Below are 18,830 nucleotides of genomic sequence, written 5' to 3' on the forward strand. Positions count from 1 at the left end.
GTAAATTATGATGATACACCGATAACAAAATAGTATGAAAATTGATGTGCACTGCGAAGAATTTTTATTTTCCTCCTATTTTCGGCTTTTTCCACAGTTTTTCATTGATTTTATTAGACCGAAAGCTTTTATACAATACCTATTGTTCTACTTACGTTTGCAGGATAATTGGTTTTTCCCTGTCGTGATAATTTCACCAGGTTAACTCTCCTGATCGTTTATTATTCAAAAAGTGCACTGCGCGTCGGTGCAATTCACGCTCCATTTATGCACTATCACTATGGTCCCTAAACGTTCGTTACGTTCAAACGGAATGCCAAATTGTGATTTTATGTGTGTGTGGGTGTGTATGTAATGCGAATAAATGTACGGTTGGCGTATTTTTGTCTAATTTTTATTTTCATGCACGTTTTCAGCGCTTCAGACTGCAGCCAAATCCGATTTTCCATAGTAAATTTCGTTGACCCGGCGCACGAGTTTTCTCGTTTCTCACCGGCACGTGAGAAGAATCGCATCTTATTGGCGCTTGTTTGTTTACTGTATATTTTTAAACCCATTGTAGACTTTTCTCTCCTTTGTTGCCGACTTTTTGTATGCGAGTTTTTACAATTCGACAGTAAAATGTGCGACGCTTTGCTTTTATGCTCAGTGGGACTTTTTCAATTGAGTTTCTGTTTTTCACGTAAATGTAACTAATAGTTGCCGTTTTGAAATTTATCAAAGCCTTTTCAATACATTGACAGTAAGCAAAGCTAGAATAAAAACATTTTTATGTATATACGTAGTATGTACAATAATCCAATAGAAGTATGTAGTAGAAAATAAAGACATGATTTTAATTCAGATTATATAAGATGTACATATTTAGGCAAATGAAAGTTTTATAAGTGATGCAATAAATGCCTATATGTTGCAAAAATCTAATGAACTTAATATCATTTATAAAACTTAATTACCCGCAGCTTAGCTTGTAATGCTTTCAATTGAGTGGTAACGGGTTCAATACCTTGGGTATTATTTTCAATTTATCTACAAATATCTATGATGCGCTATAAAATTACTACATAAAATGTTTATCGATGTTTATAATTGGCCAGGAAGGTACATTGTGGTTTACCTGTTAGATCTTCCTGGTATACATGTACATATATACATATGTACCTATATAATAATAAAATATCAATATTATAATGTGGATAAAAGAGTTAGAAGTGAAAGGTGGAAATGTTTATAGTGTAAAAAAATAGACCTCATGTGAGGTGGTTGAACGGAATAAGAAAAATGTATGAAGTTGGTTGAAGAATGTGAATTTAATGAGAAGTGAATGGAAGCCTGTTGGATAAGTCTTCACCTAGAAGTGGTTTGTGATTAGTTGCAAGTGGTACCTGTAAAGTTCTGATAATCATAAAATCATACAAGAAAAGTCAATGTGGGTTTTGTAATTTTAGTATGGAGATTTATAAGCCGATCACGTGGGATATTCCGGCATAACTTTCAACCCATCCCACCGGCTGGGCTTCTATGTAGGGTACACACATACATATTTATATACATACAAAGTAGTAGTATGGGGACGTTTTTGTGTATTTTCGATTTTTCCAATAGCGTCATAATCGATACGTCTTGCGAGGCGTCATAACGGCATTAGCGGTGAATGGGTATACACAATTCAAAAGATTCCTCGTCGAAAGGAAGGGTCACGACGACGAAGACGGGCTCGCTTCAAGTGAGCGAATCAATCATGCCTTTCATCGAAAGTTACTTGCCCGAGGTATTCAAAGGCAACCCGGTTCGAATCCCGTCGTTCGTTCCTTCGAGATCGTCGTCATCCGTGCCCGTTTTTGAAACGGGAAAATCGATCTGTTCCGGTATAAGACGGGGTGTGCTCGCCTCCCCTCTTCCGACAATGGATTGAAGTCGGCATGAATGCGATCAAAGCTCTTCTCGTTTTCGAAAAAGTGAGTTTAGTCGTGGAAAAGTTGATCCAACTAAGTATTATGTGCTGCGAAGGGGTAGGAAAAGTCATCGGTTTGTAGTCAACGTTTCAGATTTTTTATTGGACCTTGTTATTACAATTAAAAGACTTTTCCTCTTCATCACTGTTTTTTTTGTGACTGAACTATAAAAAAATTTAAGAACAGAAATTATATAATTTGATTGTGTAATTTTTGATCCCTATCAATAATTTCCATTTTTACAAACCTCCTTTACGATTACAATTCAGGAAAAAATTTGCCTCTTATCCGATCGTTTTCATACTTTGCCATATTGCTCATGTTGGTCATCAATATAAGTAAATGGATCCTCCGCCATTACGATAGAGATAAAATATCGTTTAAGACGCGTTTGAAGTTTGCAAATTTGAAATCTGAGTGACGTCTACATATGTAGTCTTTAGTTTTATACATAGATGGCGGTAGTAAAATAAAATTATTGGTATTTTTATTCAAACTAATAATTTATATATCTTAATATAATTATACAAAACTAAAAAAGAGGTTTGTTTTTAAGTATGTAATAAAAAACTTTTTTTTATTACATACCTCTTCTTATTCAAGCTGATTGTTTATAAAAGCACAATAAATAATATATTGTAAATATTTTTGATTTTTGACTTGAATATTTTTAAATTTTCATTCAGGTTAACACTTACCGCACTGTGGTAGATAGCGAGTGACCAGGACTTATATTTTATTTAATTTATCCAAATATACTTAATAGCGGGTCTTCATATTTTATAAATTTCTCATCAAAACCTCTATAATTCGAAGTATGCCATTACGAAATAAAAACATTGATCAATATCAACAGAGATAATTATTTTTGCGGGTAGCCCTTTGTACACGGCCTCACAGATGCGAGAGAGAACATTTTATCATACTAGATTTAATAAGCGATTTTCATCCCATAGCCGAACGTTTCAGCTGTCAAAACTTCGTTGTTGAAATAGTGAAATAGAAAATAGAAAGTGCATCTACACATTTTGTAATAAAACTTGTGAGGTATATGTACATATATAAAAAAAATACTATCCAAACCAAGCTCCGATATTAGTTTTAGTAATGTGTCATCAATTTCGAATCATATTCTGATTGCTTTGATCATTTTCAATTTTCTCCAGCATATTTACATGCTACGTTGACCCATAAATTAGTCTTAGTTAAAGTTAAAAAACTGTAGTGAAATAAGAGTTTTTTAAAAACCAAGTTTATTTTTATTTCTCAGTCGGTATTGTATATGTGTTAATATCACCCTCCCCTTGAAAAATTTCTGGATCCGTCACTGGGTCCAGTATGGTACAAAAAATAAAAATATGTGTAGTCGTGATATATAAATTCTGTTATTATCTATGAAGTTCTTAATTTTAGCATGAATAATTTATGGCGTGGAAAAGAACCACAGTAAAAGTTTTATGTATTCTTTAAAAAAACTTTTTACTGAATACTTTTTGTTGAATTTATTATTGCAAACTTTTTTCGTGAATAATTCTTTTTCACTCTCTTGTGCCATAGAATAGGATAGTTAAATAACAATATTGACAAAAAAAGTTATGGCACTCCACTATTCAATATAACAATTTTTCCTCCACTAGTCTCTCACGACAATTTAAAGGTTCTATAACGGACATGCGTATAATATGTATGTATATCGGAATTCCAAATCGAATTTTTATGTAAATATTTCACGGTCGCCATAGGGTTGAAGGCGAGGCGGGAAGTCTCCCGATACGACTTTTCACGTTTCGAATATTCGACGCGTCCCGCTATTTTTCCTTTTCGCGGACCATCAATTGAGTTTATTTATTGGATTCTGGCCGAGCTGGGAAACGACTAGGAACGCTGGGAATATTGCCGTCGCGTTTGTACAACTATTTATTTGTTGGCCATCGGAACAATTTCGATTTCATGCATGGTACAATTTCCAATATAAATATACAAACAGATATGTATAATACATAAACCATAAATATGTACACATTTTCGAAAATATCTCTCTCTCCCTCTGTAGGTCAGAGGCGTGCAAATGTTGAGTCACAATTTACATATATACATATACGCAATAATTCCAAGCGTAGTGTATTGCATTTGAAAAAAAACTATTCAAAATTGATTATTGGCTTGATGCTATCAATAATAATATATATTGACACAAACTTTCATCATTTATGAAGTACTAGTAGTTTTACCCAGCTTCGCTCGGTATTTGTAATATAAACCGCTTAAACATGGCTAGTCTAATAGTCAACATTTTATTAAATTTATTTGAATAGTTTTATATTATTTAAATTTATTTAAAACTTACAAACACTCATAAAAAGTCTCTTTCGAAATTATATATTAGATTTTATCTCTAATTAATATGGCTGATTGAAGAAATCCCAATTGAAATGCTAAGCCGTCTAAATTCATATATTGGTTGGTATAATTTCTAATTCTTTGATCTTTGCTTTCTCATTGAATTTTAGCTAAAACTTTGTCAATGTATCTCATTTGATATTGTTCACATGTACATATGTTTATATCATTATTATCATTATCATCTACAGCCACTCAACATCCACTGCTGGATGAAGACCCCTCCAAAACGCTGCCACTTGTTTCTGATTTGCGCAATTCTCATCCATCTCACCCCACACATTTTCCTAATTTTGTCTATCTATCTTCCCTGCGGTTTTCCTTTTAACCTTTTATCTACTTTTCGTCCATTCTTCTAGTCACGTGGCCCGCCCATTGCCTTTTCAATCAATTCACTCTATCTACTATATTCGCTACTCTTGACATACTTCTCACCCATGTATTCCGTTTCCTGTCTTTCCTTGTAATGTCAAGCATGTACGTTCCATACTTCTTTGAGTCCATTGAACTTTGTGTAGCATTTTGCCGTTCTATGTCCAAGTTTCGCATCCATACGTCATCTCTGGCAAAATCTTTTTCTTCAAGCAAAGTGGCATTTTTGATTTAAGAACCGAATTCATTCGTCCAAATGCACTCCATCCTAATTTCATACGTCTCTTTATTTCTTCTTTACTACCGGACATGTCAATTATTTCACCTAAATATAAATAATTATTTACTACTTCTACTATTTTATCATCTAATGAAATGCTACCGGGCATGCAATAACTATTGAACAATTACTTAGTCATATCTACGTTAATTTTTATTCTTACTTTCCTACTTCCCCTGTCCAACTGTGTAAGTCTGTAAGTAGGTCAGCAAATAATGTTTAATATCAAGTAAATTTTATTTCAGGCGTTACTACTTATTAATACACATATAATCATACGTGTTTTCTTATGTACACATCTCGAATTCTCGCAATAATGGATGTAATTTGGATTTATTATAATACGTTATTTTAGTTGCATTTTTAAATATATGATATACATATATGTAGATACTAAATTATATCATGTATAAATGAATATTTTGATTAATGACGGCTATTTATAAAATACAATATCGTAGGTTGTTTCATTTTATCTTTAATAATCAGCTATACGGATATGTGATGAGAAACACCACAATTATATTACTATCAAAAGTTCAAAAAAAATAATTATGTAAATAATTTTGATTCACATTACATGTATTGGATCATAGGCGTAGTTTGTACACCCCTGGTATCTCGTTCCCGAGTTTTTGGGGTCGTATATCTCCGAATAATAGGCACGAACGAACGAGACGTTGCACATTTCCTGAGATGCACGATCTTTCAGTTTATAGACGGAGAAGAGTCGCATCGCAATCGTACGCCCGGAGGAAAATCGGCGAAAAGCTCTGCGCGGTGAAAATTGTAGGGCTTTTCGCGTCAAACGTTGATTGATCGATCACTCGCGTTTTATATGGACTAAAATTTTCGGCACGACACCGAAAGATTTATTTCACAACGTTTAAAATTGATTTTTACAATGATATATTATTACGGCGTTAGAGCGATACGCAATCTATAAACTTTTACAATCTCTCATATTATTTTCCTAACAAGCGTTCCTATTTATGCTTGTGCGTGCTTTGATGAATAAATTCTTGAATTTTCAAATAACCGATCAATTTTTTATGATGAAAGTTAGCACGTCAAGAAATAACATTGATAACAAAAAAGTGTCTAAAAATAAATTTCGACAATGAAAGAAAATAAAAACAAAGAAGAAAAGCAAAGAATAGTAGTAGATATGGGATATACATATATTTATGTACATATATGTAATGATGATGACCGAATATATGTATGTCATACTTAGAATGATGACCGAATACATGAACATATGTAAATAAATTTGTTTTCCAATGACACTTCATCTGTTGGAAGATTTAATTAAAAATATTTATAATGAATTTTGACTATCAACAATTTATATTATATTTAAATGCATTTTGATAATGTACAATTTTTATTAACCTCATCTTTGAAATGTTTTTAAATATTTTTCATTAAATATTTTGATAGATGAAGTGTCACTGAAAAACATTTTTTTATTTTTATTTTATTTATTGAAAAATCAACAGACAATAGGATGTACATATATATGCATAAAAAAAAATAGTAAATATATAATATATGTAACATCCGAGTCCAATAACAGATTTTTACAAAGATTATAAAAAAAAATGAAAAAGATAAATATAAGGAAAACAAATGAAAAAGAAAAGAATAAAGGCTATAACATGACAAAATATGTAGAACATTGCATAATTAAACTATAGTATTAAAATATTGGAAAAAGGTTATAAAATAGAATATAAGAAGAAATTGAAATTTACAAATATAAAACAAATGATACAAATTTTAATATATGTACGTTCTTAGTTTGCTTTTAGGATTGTTTACATACATATGTATGTACATATATTCAAAGAAATCAATTGATCAACATTGATTTCTAAAGGTATTGGGGGAGATTTAAAATTATGTAGATATTTTTATTTCAATACTAAAGAATGGTTTCATTTACGAAAATGTTTCTTTAATATATTTATGTATGTATATGTATATATGTACATTAAAATACATTATATCTCTTAAATTAAAGTCGTGTATGTATTTCAAAAATGTATTAATATCACGTTCTAAAGATATAAAGGGATTCGAAGCGCAGTGTTAATATCCGTATTTTTATGACTCGGTCATAATCTTTTTCCGATTCGTAAATTGAAAATCGCACACAACAAAATAGGATTTTTGTATCCCAGATTAGTTTTAATTTACGAGGTAGACCTTTCATTGTATAGGTAATTGTGTAAAAAATCAAAAACGTAATTTCATATTATGTTATATTTATGTTTCATTGGACACGATATGTACTTTTGAGGTTTTAGAACGAAATCCTTATAAACAGATTGTATAGATAAGAGGATAATAGCATAAAATATAAATTAGATTATATATTTATTCGTTATTATGTTTTCCTCTGAATTTCGCTTTGCGGCTTGTGTTGATTCGAAATTTGAGGTGTTTTTTTACCTTAAGATTTTACTAGAATATATTCAAATACAATATGAATTTGTAAGGAATGAATATGAGTGCTTGAAAAGAGGCACATACGTGTACGTTTAGCAAAAGGCTTATTGGGTGTTGCCATCCCACCTTTTCGTATTTTGGTTTCTTGTTGCTATTTAAACAGATTAGCAGAGCTGAAAACAATAACACACAAGATATTGTGTTACATTCTCCATGACAATAAGCAAGTTGTTGTTTGAAAGGGGTGTAGAATAGGGAAGGTAGGCATCTGTGGGGGTCTTATGTAGAGAAAGATGGAAAGAGACGGGGTGGCAAAGGAATAAAGTTTGGGAAGCGCCAGATAAATCTCTCGTGACTTTGCCGAAGTGGTGTGAAAAGTTTTGTATCTCATCTTTGTATACGCACTTTAATCTCGTCTCTCGCGGAATAAACATAAATCACTCTCAATTTTGGCGAAAATAATTTAGTACGGGGCAGCAGCGCGTAGGGAAAAAGTCACCCCTAGCAGCCAAGAGCACTCGCCGGAAAATGGGTTTGGAGGCTTGATTTGTTTTGAAGGAAATTTCTCGTGAGATTTCTTGATCGTATATCACGGCGTGAAAATTTTTGTTTTCGCCACCGCGAGAGTAAGTGGCAAGTTTGAATTTTTCACACTTTGATTTCGGACAAAATTGAATAAAACGTGACGAAAATAACAGTGATCAGAATGAACGGTGTGGGATTTTTTTTCACTTCGTAAGTCAAACTTCAATGTAAACAGCGTGAAATAGATTTACTTTTGTTGTGCTTCTTTAGTTGCGAACGGGGAAAATAAGTGAAAAGCAAGCACTCTACACACATTTTCCGAAAACACTCGAAAAAAGATTCCGGTTTATGTTTGCTGTCCCTTAACCTATTTTTGATTGTATTACCAAACATAAATATTTTGTTTGTTGGATGAAGAAATGCGTAGTATTCGATCAGAATGTTTCGTGATAAAAATACATTTTTAATATTTGTTTGTACATATATGTATACAAATTGTTTTTTTTTTTTGAGTGGATGAAAATATAAGCCAGATGAATATTGTGGGGTGAAGATGAAATCAAAAAAGTGATATAAAAAAAAGATTTACATGAATATGTTTTTAAATTTATTTATTTATTCAGTCATAAAACGAAAAAAAAAATGTTTATGTTTGTATATGAATTACTCTTCATTAAATTGTAAATAATGTTGAATATTTAAGTAAATTTAATTTATATATTTACAATGGTGCCATTACGGGTTACCTCAAGGCTACACCTACGGCCGAATACATACATATGTATAATATATAAGTTTATTATATGTATTATTATTTTAAATTCGAAATTAAATTAGCCAGCAGTAAAGCTCGGTGGTTGAGTTAATGCTTATCACTGAAAGGTTGCTGGGTTGCATCCCTAGGTTGACCTCGATAGAGTTTATTTTGAATATTTTTGTAGTTCTTCCGGTCAGATTTATGGCTCCAAGTCTAGAGTTTCTAATTTCATTGTTGAAACGGTTCCTTTGGCATTGTAAAAAACCATCCTTCCTACTATGCCACCAATATTTTAACATGTTTTCAAAATTTATAATGTATACATTTATATATCTATGTTAAATATGAACCATCGGTGTCGTTAAGGGTAACCTGAAATGATATCATGGGAAAATTTAAAAATTCCCCTTTTGAAAGTATTAAAAAATCAAATCAAATTATTATATATATAAAGACGCTAACCCGTTTTGTGTATGTATGTGTGTCCTAACGCTTGCCGAACATACTGAATGAATCGATAAAAAGCCTAAGCTTTGTATAAATTCTTCGTCGAGACTTGCCACGGTATCAAACCGGTGAAACCGCGATCACAAATATCCTCTTATAGGTATATCTGAGTTTGGCGAACTAACCAATTATGCCATCGTCGAATTTTCAAATTGTCCTTTTTTTTATACATTAATTGAAATTTTTCGTTCTCGCCATATAAAAATACGTAATTATAATAATTTTATTTAGCGAGGTTTTCAACCATTTTTTTGTTTTCATATTAATCTGTATATATATATTAATATATATATATATTTCAAATTGAAATTAATTAATATTTTAATGAAATTTGAAAAATAAAATTAATTCCAGATCGTCGGGTCGAACCTACCCCCGCACGATCAGAGCACTGTACGCAGACCGATAGTCCCGATAGAGAAAGTGCTCTAAATAACTTTAATATTCAATAATTTATAATATTCAAGGTAGCGAGGTCAATGGCCGGGGTTTGTTTATACATAATTCTGGGTATTGGGTTTTGTAAATTAAACATACATAGTTCCATAAATCTTTTTGCTTACGTTACGCGATGTAAAGATACGTACAGTTCATATAGACTTCGATGTTGACTTCGGGTTTTACAATTTTATTGTTATTTTTTATTGCATAATTTAATTGGCATAACCGATTCCCGATTTCTATTTCAGTTCCGATTCTGATTAATTGTATGTAATATTGTAACTTTATTTTAAATCATGTATCAATCCGAAAGCACCCGTTGAAATTTCAACGGGCGTAACTAGTAATGAAATAACAATGAAATCAGATAAATTGACATACTCAAAAAGGAAAAAGAATTTGTAGTCACATATATTCAAGGTATGGCCAGAAACACCAAGTCAGGCTCAAATCCGCGACTCCTCAATTGTTACCAGTGGTGTAGCTAGAAATTTTGGGCCTTCATGCAAATTTGCCTCCTCACCCCCCCCCCTCCCTTAACCTGATGAAGAATTCAAACTGTTTGTTGATACATATTTTTAATGTTCGTATAATAATTCTACAAAAAAATTAATTAAACTTACATAGCTTACCGATTTTAAAATTCATCTTTCTCGATTTAGGTTTGCAAAATTCTGTGATGAGTCTTAAATATATATTTCCAATTTAGTCTTTTTCAATTATAGTGTTACGTGATTAATTATCCCACTTGAACCCTTATGACTTTGCAATGTTACAAGTCCAAATACTTACTTATATCTTTTCACATATCTGGATCGTAAAATAAAGGTGAAACAAAATATTTTTATTTACGTAAAAGTATATAACTCGAGTCATTTTTCTTATTTTCGATATTTTTGACAATGTCGAATTATATCGAGTGTACAAATTTATATATAAATTTGGACCCCCCGTCAAGCTGGGCTCTCATGCTTTGCATGACTTTGCTATGTTACTAGTTGTTAGAATTGTACACTAACCGCTGAGCTATGTTAGTAGATATGATATAATTTGTATGTATATTATATCGAAATTAGATTAATTGAGCAAATAATTTCTGGAATTAAACAATATTTTGATTAATTATGGAAATGTAACATATATTAAAAACATAAAACAATTTATAGCCAATATTGACGCTGTCAATACTGAAATTTGTATATTATTTGAAGACAACCATGAGTAAAAATATCGCTGATAACACTATTCGACAAATGACGTTATCAATAGAATTTTTGTTATTAATCCACAAAAATAGTCGAAATATGATTTTTATAAGTGAAATTTTATTTAATTCTCATATAAAAATAATTTAATATATTATCCCTATTAATTCAATTCAGATTCGTGTAAATACGAGTAAATACTAGTACAAGCTTTTAGCTCGAAATTTTACCGATTTAAAATTCAGCACAATTCCAATTAACCCTTTTAAACGAAAAAAAAAAAATAGTTTGGCCAGAACACTATCCCAATTAACATGTTTCAATAGAAAATTCTCAATATAAAATAGTGTTAACAGTGGGAAAAAATCCCAAGTGAAAATATGTAACTTTTGATTCAAACTGGACGACTACTTAGAGAGATTTGAAAGCTGAAAAGTACTACAAATGAAAAATAAAATACCCAACTATAGATTCCAATATTCATTTTGAACTGTAAATTGACAGATTTTGAGACATTGACCGAACAACACGAAGATATAGAAAAATCGCGCGATATAAAAATACATATATCTCCGAATCTTGAGCCAATCAACATTTATTACCAGATTCGTGTTTACTGGGCATAGATCTATAAGAAAAGTCATATTTCGTCTCTGAACCATTTTTCGTGTCGAACAGTTTAAGTGATGGTAAAAAGATTTTATTTCTATTTAAATTTCAGGAGTGTAGTCGAGGTTTTAGTAACTCTCTAGTCGTATTATCATAAATGCGGGCTCGTGTGTAAGTTGGTACAACACGAGAATACTTCGAAAGTTTAGTTGTTACGAACGGAAAACCCTCAAATAGAAAATAGCGAGAGAGCCACTTTCCACACTACCCCCTTCTGCCGGATTTCTCGGCATCTCTACCCCTCGCACTGCCCCTCGGCTTATGAATTGTGGATTTGCGTCCCGCAAGAAAAAGGAAAAGGTTGTCGATTCCTGGCGGGGGCCAGCGTTGTTTTCAAGCCGCGAACAAACCACTCGGTTACGCAAAGTTTTTCAATATGTACAGGCGCGCTCGCCGAACTTTTAACGCCTATGTGTTTTTCTGCTTTTGCGGCGAAAACCGGTCGGTTCTCTAAAAGATATTGCCAACATTTTTCAGCGCTAGGGAGACACGCGAAGAGACTGCAAAGGGGAAGGGGAAGGGGGTTCATTTTCCGTCGTTTCGTATAAAGACGTTTTTCCGACGGGGAAGTTTTCACGGCCGATAGTGTTTTTCCGCGTTGTCGTATCTCGTTTAATTGTGTTTGTGCTTAAGCTCATCTCCGTTCTTTCTTTCATGCATGTCACATGCACGCGACATCATTTTAATATTATATTTAGATATGAAAATAATGATAACGGATGAAAATTTCTTCAGAGGAAATTTTCATTTGAAAATGGGGTAAATATTTAAAAAAAAATACTAAATAAGAATCGTATATACATTTACATATATCACACTAGTTTTTTTACCCGGCTTCGCTTGGTATTTGTAATATAAACATAACGAATCTAATAGTAAATATTCATTTGTCTTTTTATTAAATTTATTTCAATCGAAAAAAATATAATATTCAACCCATTGAATTGTCGTCATAGAAACTTTGTTTTGTTTGCGAAGTTCCCAACCAACATAACATATTTTCTTACATACTTTCGAAAATTTATATTAGATTATATTTATTCAGGAAATTACAGTTAATTAATTTAGGAGTATGTTATGAAAGACACGTATATTTTGCTGTCATTGAAAATATGTCTAACATTCGTTAGTAGAAATATAATTTGTATTTGTAGTTATCACAATTTTAAAAGTTTAAGTTTGGACCATTGTAGCAATACAGGAATTCCTAATGCGCCACAATGGTCAAAAATATAACAGAAACGAAAAGAAAAAAAAAATAACTAAAGAAATTAGACATAACAAAAAATGGGTATACATACATATGTAGGTATCCCATACTCATTTTGTTTATTTGACACGACATCTGTGGTCAAATATTGTACGTAAGTATTATTCGAGGCCAATTACAAACATCGATTAAGAATTATAGAGACATATGTACATATGTATATGGACACATTTTCTGAATTTTATTAATCAGTAAATCCGAGATACTACAAACTCAAATTTTGCGAGAAATGTGGAAAGATTGCAAAATTTTCGGAAACGATTAAATGAAATTAGATAAATTGGTTAACTTTGATAGGAAACGATCGACCTTGGAGTCAAATATTTAGGGTCTGGCCAACAGCCCAAAGCCAGGGATTGAACCCGTGATTGAACAATTGAAAGCATTAAACGCTAACCATTGATATATGAACAATGAAAGTCAATCAACGTCTTCAAAATATATTTATATGATTATATTACTATTACTATATTATCATATTGGATCATAGCGACATAATGAGTCACAGCAACATTAATATGTATGTACATATACATATAACGTAATACTTGAGACCGGTAATAAATTAAACATATTAAAAGTGAAAAGTGAAAATAAGTGGAGAATGAAATCGGTATTATTTATTATGATTTTTATAAACGTAAACGAATTAAGTCATTTAACGAGGAATGAAATTAACGATCAAAATTATTTTTTTAAATTTTCGAACTATTTTGTACATAATATAAAACCGCGTTTTATGTTTTTTGTTAATAAATTTCACAAGCTCGCTGTTATGGAATCGCAATGCTTGCTAAATTCCATTTTAAATAAAACATGAAATGAAAAAATGTGGCCATAATTTAATTTCATACATGAAACATGCATTACGACTGATATTTCAAATTTCCATATTAAGTTAGCTTGTTTTTAAAAATAAAACAAAAAAATCCATTGGATGAACGACAAAAAATGGATAAACCGACGCGTTTCAAAAATTACTGCATGGTTTTGAGTGCACATATATTTCTCCATCACGTTTTTAATGCACGTGCATTCAGTTTTAATCGCTCACGAGCATACGAGAGAAAAACTAATTGTGTTTTCCCGCCAAAGTAAAATAAGATTTAACGACGGGGAAATTACGTGTACTGTATTTATTAAATGTTATAAGAGTTTTGGTAAAGGTCACACACACGTCGCTCACGGTTGATTCAATTACGAATGTTGTTATGTTGGAAAATTTTCAAAGGTCGATTAAAGGTTCTTACACGATGGCAAACATATTTATAGCCCGCTTTTCCGAGTCAGCCTAAACGGAAACGGAAGCGCGACGTGTGAAATTGTTGCGATGTTTCACAACTCAAGCAGCTTCCTGTTTGTTTCATACGCACACATATAAAACCAAAAATATTTGTCACATAAACTTAACTTATACGGTGGGCAAAAAACAAAACCTTAAGTTTGTGGACTCCAATAACTTTTAAACATTTTTTGAAAAAAAATTATCCTTTATAGAATTTAAATCGAAATTTTGAATTATATACATTTAAACGTGAATGCATGTATTTTATATTGTATATATCACTTTATTTAGAGAGTCAATGAGGCTATTTTAATTCTTTGGTTATTTTTTATGCGAAGCTATGCGATCTGGCATATTGACTCATCGGTTCAAAACAATGTAACTAAATTATATGTATATATTACTAGTGGTGCTACCCGGCTTCACTCAGTAAATGGAAATGAAATGAAAACCATGAAAAATATCTTCATTTGTTTTTTTTATTAAATTTATTATTTGAATCGAAAAAAAAAATTATTTAAAGACCGAACAATCACAAACGTCTTTGACCAATATAGTAATCAGAAACGAATTACAAACGCCGTTTCTATTGTATATATTTATATGAGATAAGATATAATATATATCATCTGTACGTATACATGTACCTACATATGTATATATGTATATATATATATATATATATATATATATATATATATATATATATATATATATATATATATATATATATATATAGATTTAAAAAAAAGTAAAAGTAGAGTTATGAAATACATATATCCGTATGTTATTTTTGTGTTGGAGATAAATACATTTGTAATACAGATATCACTTTTATAGCCAGGGGTATATATGGAAGAGCCACAGTTAATATATTATATATGTACATCTGCATCCGACGGGGTTAGCACAAATGTGGCAGACTTGAGGAGATATCTAATTTGGAATGCGCATAATATCAGTGATCGCGAACAGGATATCGGAGAGACTCCAAGAGAGCTCGGCGAGACAGGGAGAAGCTGGGAGAGAGAAATCTACGGAATCGAAACTCGGAGTAGCTCGTGGCCGGAAATGAACCGAAAAATAAACGGTTCAATCTATCCATCGGCGGAGTCGTCTTTCTTCGGCACATATTAAAAATTTCAATTGTCTCCATAGTTCGAGGGGTACCTTTTCGGCGTTTTAGGTCTGGAGCCGTTCGCGTTCCCGGGAACGCTTCAAATTTACTGCTGACGTTTCAATAAAATGTCAGCGATAAATTTGAATAAAAGCTCCGTGGGACGGCGTGCTTCTGCTTCCTTCCTCTTCTTCTCCACCCCCTAGAAGAGATACCTTCGACTCCTCGACCTGGAGACGGAGACGGCCAACTTTCGAAACGTCGGCGATAAATTCGATCGGCGCGCTAAATTACATGTGAAAACGCTGAAAATGCGCACCATTTTGTGCATAGTTCCCACATATAGAGTATAAAATCACGAAAAAAAATATTTCAGCAGTTTTAAAAACAAAAAATTAAATGTCGACTTTTGAATCATCAATAAACAGACTGAATTAGTCTCAAGACGAGGTAGCTTTTAAAAAAATATTGAACAATGCAATTAAAAGTTCACAGTTTGGTAGGCGTCGATTTAAATTTCACGCTTCTAATTATTTTTTTAATGAAATTTTATCGAAATAGGTCATATCATTTTAATTATTCAAATTTCTAAAACTCTTTAATGTACATATTCATATATTACATATACATATACATACATCCATACATAGCCACAGCGTAGTTTACTAGTAGAGCTCTTGCATACCAGTAGAGAGGTCGTGAGTTCAATTCTAGCCAAATACGCTGTTGTAGAGATCTTGTGGTTATTAAAAAAACACAGGTCGATCATGTTCTGCTAGAATATTCCAATTTTTCTGGCTTAATTTTTGTAACAGATCTAATAAATCCTTCTGTGTGGTGTCCTTCCCCTTAGTATATCGCGAATTTGAGTTATAAGTATTAGAATCTTTTAAAATGCTACCTTCATAATTTATTTTTTACAAATTTGATTTGTATTAATTTTTTTATTGATTGTCCGTAGATGTCCCTATTGTATTCCGTGTCCTGTTATGTTTGAGAAGTTTTTAATACTCATATAAAAAAAAATTAATCATATGTGTCGCCTTGGGTTAATTCCTGACATGCTACATACATATGTACATATACATATATTTAATAAAGTAATAAAAAAATATTACATTTTAAATATATTAATTTCAATTTTTACACCCAAATTAACGTACTATCCATGTACTGAGTATATGACAAGCTAACACTCGAATTCAATACGTCTTTGGTTCATATTTACATTCAATAATATTATATCGCTAATGATCAAAAGTTATTATTTGTGTGAACTTGTATTATTAACATATTCTGTTTTTTAGTGTGAATCTTATTCATCATATAATATATTTCATTAAATTTTGGAGATGAAAAGTGCTTTTTAACGATCTTACAGAATCAGTTGTCAATTTTATTTTATTTTATAGTAAATAGTTTGACTTATATTTATGAAAATATATATGTTAAGAGAAGACTTTTCATACATTTTTCTCAATATTTGATTTAAAAATTGAATTTATGTCCGATGCCGTGTTTGAGCATGGGATGGATAAATTCAATAACGGCAAACTAACATTCGTTTTCAATTAAAACTAATTGATTTAATCACTCACTTGAAAACTGGTATTAGTTCTGTGTCTTCTCTATCCTTTTACAACGGAGATAAATCTGAAAATTTATCACTTACTATTCAGCCAGTGTCAACTGTGCGGGGATACATATAAATAGAACATTACTAATTAATTGCGATCATTAAATGTGATATAAAATATATCAACATTTAGACGTAAAGGTCGTAAATATGTAAATTATTATACGTTCATGTGATTATGATTATAAAACCGGCACTCGATTTTAATACAATTAAGTTTTTATATGTGTAGCAATAATATTTTAATGAAAAATGAATCATTATGTATTTTTTTTTAAATCCAAATGTTTATAACAGAAGACGTGACATAATTTTTTTATGCTTTTATTATATGTAAACATGCTTATCATTTTAATGACAATAGTTACATATGTACAAATGTAGGTTTGGCATTTCGATCCAAAAGATGTTTATACATTCATATTTATTTATATGTATGTAAATTCCAATTAAAAAAAAATTGATTATCAAAAATTAAGTTTCTAATACGGTTGTTATATGGTAGTTTTATTTTAATACATAGATACATACATATAAACAAAGATAGTCTTTCATATCGAAGTTTTTTATTTATTTTATCCGGTGCGGTATAAACAATCAAGTACTTCCTGCTTATAAAGCGCTTGTGAATGTCAACCGCAATTTATTTTTGACCCATTTCTAGAAGATGATCCCTGGAGAAATTGTCCCTTTTTTATTTTCATTCCATCTGGGGAGAATGTAAATATATCCTCGGGCTATTTTTGTTCTTCAAAATGTGAGGGCAAATCTCAACGCGACAATTTTCGCCGTCTTCAAATTTATTTGATGTGAACGTCATAAAATCTTATTCTTCACACGAAATTAATATTTTATATTTCTCTTTCCCTTGAAACGTGGGTTGTCGGTCGAAGAAACAACAGAGAAGATCTTCCCGTTACGAGAATATCCGCTCGGATAAAGTAATAATAATATGCGAAAAGTAATGCAGAAGTAAATGGATATATTCTGATCTGCTTCGAGGGTTGGCAGTTGACTGGTGTCGGTTAATCCGACGTAAAACTGGATTTGGCGACTTAAAAATAGATTATTGGTTACTTGAAAAACCCCACCTAAAAACGGATTATGGCATAGCAAAGAATATCCGAAAGCATTTTTGAGAAAGCAATTATATGTTTTGTCGAATCAAATCTACATACAATTTATCGGTTAAATTTTCGTTTAACGATGTCGTCGTTATGACAACAACGCCGAAATGATGAATGTGCAAAATTTTGAAATTTTAACCTATGCGCGGTTACGTGGCGTATCGAACTTTCGATAAAGTTTATTATTATACGTATAGCCATACCACACCTCCGCTACTAACGGAAGTTATTGTTACTGTTTTCTCATACACAATATGCATATTCATGTTTGACGTTGAAACGACGATGTTACAAAATAATTTTACAAACTCGTGATTTTATTATTTAAATATGAAGCGCTCTTTCTAAATATTTCAACATATTTTTTCATATTTAGCACGTGTAAAAATTTACCAATTATATTTTAATTACATATTTATATTTTGGAAACGGCGCCATAGCCGGTTATTTATTTTCCCATGATGCCGTTATCGGGTTGCCTCTGAGCGACATCTATGGTATTGCAGTTGTACATTCATATATAAATTTTAATGATTATAAATTTTTAAATCAAATACTAGGTCAACCCTCGGTATCAAACCCAGTAACCTCTCGGTGGTTAGCATTGACACAACTACCAAGCTATGCTGTTGGCTAATATTATAATTACATATGTATATGTTAATTTATTTTCATAAGCTTATATTCAACGTAACTAGAAAAACATTTACATACATACTTATACATATGTATCATTCCCAATTACAAGCATATCCAATAAGTACAAAAGATTTGTCTTCCCATATCAAATATAATCATTAAGTTAATTATGTTAAGTCTTCAAAAAGGCA

Source organism: Arctopsyche grandis, chromosome 10 (assembly GCF_051622035.1).
Source record: "Arctopsyche grandis isolate Sample6627 chromosome 10, ASM5162203v2, whole genome shotgun sequence".
NCBI classification, from domain to species: domain Eukaryota; kingdom Metazoa; phylum Arthropoda; class Insecta; order Trichoptera; family Hydropsychidae; genus Arctopsyche; species Arctopsyche grandis.